Below are 3,779 nucleotides of genomic sequence, written 5' to 3'. Positions count from 1 at the left end.
TTGATGGACACTATTGTGATCGCAACTGTGATTAAGGAAGCCTGAAATTGTGCAATAAAATCCAGCAGGCCTGAAAAAGTACAGAGGCACCCACTGAAGCAAAGGCACAGCAGCTGCGTACACACTCGCAGCTACTTAGATCCGCAGGATACATAGATCCTTCGATATTCCGATCTGGTTAATCAATAGCCGTCTAGCATTGCAGCTTAATGGAGACGCTGGAGCCACGCTGTTTGAGTATGAAAGTGCAGCCAGCGACATGCCTGCATGTTTGCCAAACAATCCCTAACCCACGACCACAAACAGCGACACTGTCAACAGCTCTGTTTGAAGGGAAGCGCTGAGAGTGGCATCGCTATTGGACGTTGGCTTATGCGCAGTGCAAAGAATATGCCTTTTGCAATTTACCGATAATCGCTGAATTTAAAAAACATTTGCATAGTGTCCTTTCGACATTTATAGGCATCATAATGAAGGTTTAGGCAATAGAATGTGTTTTAGAAGTGAAATATACTTGTTAATTATTAGTTGTTTATTTTTTTGAAAATCTATTTTACAAACCGACTGCAAATCTCTTGACCTGCATTGATCCTTGAAAATATCCGTGATCTGAAAACATCAATATTTTTGCAGTGGCTGTTATCGGATGCGGGTAGATTTTTTTTAAATTTATTTTTAAACTTCAAACTGTGATAATACAGTTTGCCAAAATCAACCTATTTGTAAACTATACACTTACTTTATATATTCACAAAGGTGTATAAGTTTTGTAGAATGGTTATGCAGAACATAGACTGCTCTTCTGACTCGGGGATGTGCTTACAAAGCCCTCAGCCAGATAAAACCATGTATGCATTGTTTTCAAGGATCAATTTAAAAACCAAATTAATTGAAACTAGATTTGCATTTATAACCTGGCTTTGTTCTACATGCTGTATAGAAACAATACAGGGAGGATTTTTACAGGCGTACATATACATGATTTACATGTTGTTTATACCTGCATAGCAGCCATAATTAGGGAGAGCATCCCTTCTATTGATAAATTCGAGTTATTGCTGCTCTTCCCATTGTACAATTATAGTATTTGGCCCTCTACTCATTAATTAGACCTGCTGATAAAGATTGAATAATGTAAGTGTGTATATCATATATACTGTACAGCTCCAGCTATAAATGTTTCCATAAAGCATGCAATAACAAATTATTAGGTTTAATATGTTTGATCACAGTGGTATTATTGTATCTAAAAATATAGGGATAATCCCAAAGTTCTAAAACCTTCACTAAACTTTAATACTACAATATAAGTAATTCCCATAATAACATTACATGATTGGGCTAATTTATAAACATAATAGAAATAAAGGAATATAAAATGAATGTATTCCCTATATTAATCCTATTGTATTAAGTGTATATATATTACAGTATGTATTTGAGATGAGCGGCCCTGCTTTTCAGAAAATCCATCCCACCCGAATCTTCAGTTTTCCAAGGGAATCTAAGTACCGGCTTGGGATTTCCTGCCTTGCTTGTATAACATCACACTGTTCTTCTGCCATTTACATTCGGGGTCAAAATTGATTGGGTAATAACTCAATTGGTGTCTCCATTGTGGATCTTTCCGTGCAGGTTATGTCCTACTACTATACAAGTGTCGTTTTTCTCATTCGTGCCTTGTGCCGTTGTATAGCTCACTTCCCACAGTGTAACTTTTTATTGTGCACCCAACATGCTTCACACACTTGTGGATGGAATGAAAATAGACTGTTTTGATGGCTGCCTTGCTCGGATTCCAAAACAAGGCAAAACATCCTCTTCCTGGCATCTGTGTTTCTGTAATTTCTTTGTTTGGGATTCCATACAGTCCTTCCCACTGTGATTTGAGTGTCATCATTAATTCCCAACAGGCCATTCAGCACATGCACTGGCAAGGAAAGGCTTAGGCTTCTGTGTTTCTTGAACTGCTGCCTGCCATCTTTTTGTAATGGCACAAGCAAGATTTTCATAGATGTGCTATAAATTGCTGTGTGTTTGTGCCGCTGCTCTGTCGCTATATTATTTGAGTCTGAACTGTATTGTTCTCCTTAATATATAAGGTAATTAGAAAAGAAAATATATCAAATGTATAGATATAATGTTTGCATTTTGTTGAGAGGTGTGTTTTTTGTTTTTTTTGTAAACCAATCCTAAAATACATGTAAAAAATGAAGACCACTTGGTTTTTTTTTTATATACGTTATTTTTCTTCACCCTTTTTAATTTTTTTACATTTTCCCTTGAGTACCAAAATACACTTTGCTTTAAGCCCCGTACACACAAGGTGACAAGGCACTTTTTGCTGAGCGACATGCTTCAGCACAATCTTTCACATTGCGGGTGTCCCACAATGCTGTGTGCTGAGCGCCCGTGCTGAGCAGGACTCTGCCTATATTTAATAGGCAAAAACCCGTGATCTAGTCAAATTCAGTGCAAGCACTGGCTTTCCCTGCAGGCGATAACGACGTGTGAAACCGCACATCGTCATCGCTGCAAGGCATACACATGGATCGATCCATGCTTTTTGACGCAATCTAGTCAGATCGTTTAGAAAAGGGTCTGAAATCGCCCCGTGTGTATGCCCCTTTTAGATATATTGTAATATTTAACAAATATAAAGAAGTTCTATTTTTAGGCACCACATCAGATTGTATTCTTGTGCACCACAGCAGACTACTTTTCTCCATCTCTTTGGTAACTGTATGCAAGGTCTAGAGGGGGCATGTTCACACGGGATGCGGTTAATTTCCCGGCGGTCGGGATCCCGGCGGTCGGAATCCCGACACTGGAATCCCGACCGCCGAAATCCCGAAACTTTCTCCCTCCGTGGGTGTCCACGACACCCATAGAGGGAGAATATAATAGCGTGCCGAGCGTAGCGAGGCACCGGGCCCGCTGCGTGGCGAGCGCAGCGAGCCCGCAAGGGGGGGCGATCCATGTCCCCCCCTTGTCGGGATTTCGGCGGTCGGGATTCCAGTGTCGGGATTCCGACCGCCGGGATCCCGACCGCCGGGATATCATATAGGATCCGCTCACACAAATGCAGGTCATGCAAACCTACAATTATTTGCTAGATGTAACTGTAAGGAATCATCTTTCTACATGCTGTATTCATTTGTTAACATTTAGTAATAACAGACAAATGGTAATAACTCATGGTGCCTACGTTGGCAGGATGTATTTCAAGTGGATCTTTCCGTGAACGGTTTGTCATACATACAAGTGTCCGTTTTCTCATTCAGGCCTTGTGCCTTTTGTATAGCTCACTTCCCACAGTGTAACTTTCATACTGCCCCCCAACATGCTTCACACACTTGTGGATGGATTGAAAATAGACTGTTTTGATGGCTGCCTCTTCTGGTACCTTGTGATGGTTACTTGGTTTCCGACTGGTTTTAAAGTCTGATCCGTTTTGTCAAATTCTGCCTTTGATGTCGTAAACGACAGCATTGAATAGGCGTCCATCACTATTTCCCTGTCGGAAATGGTGGTGGGGATTGAATACCGCCCTCTATTTCTAAATCGAAGACCGACCCCCCCCCCCCCCCCCCCCCCCCCGTGACACCAAGGTGTGTTCATTCCACACAGCTTGTGTATATTTACAAAATATTCTGTTATTAGACCTACTGCCTTTTTATAAATTCAAAAGGACACATATAAGAAATCCGATGTGCAGCAAATGAAGCCGCAATGTAAGACAGACATGTTCTGCTCATTGCATTGTTTTTGAGACTCGT

This window comes from Crinia signifera, chromosome 3 (genome assembly GCF_055691185.1).
Source record: "Crinia signifera chromosome 3, ASM5569118v1, whole genome shotgun sequence".
Classification (NCBI taxonomy): Eukaryota; Metazoa; Chordata; class Amphibia; order Anura; family Myobatrachidae; genus Crinia; species Crinia signifera.
This window is presented reverse-complemented; position numbering follows the sequence as displayed.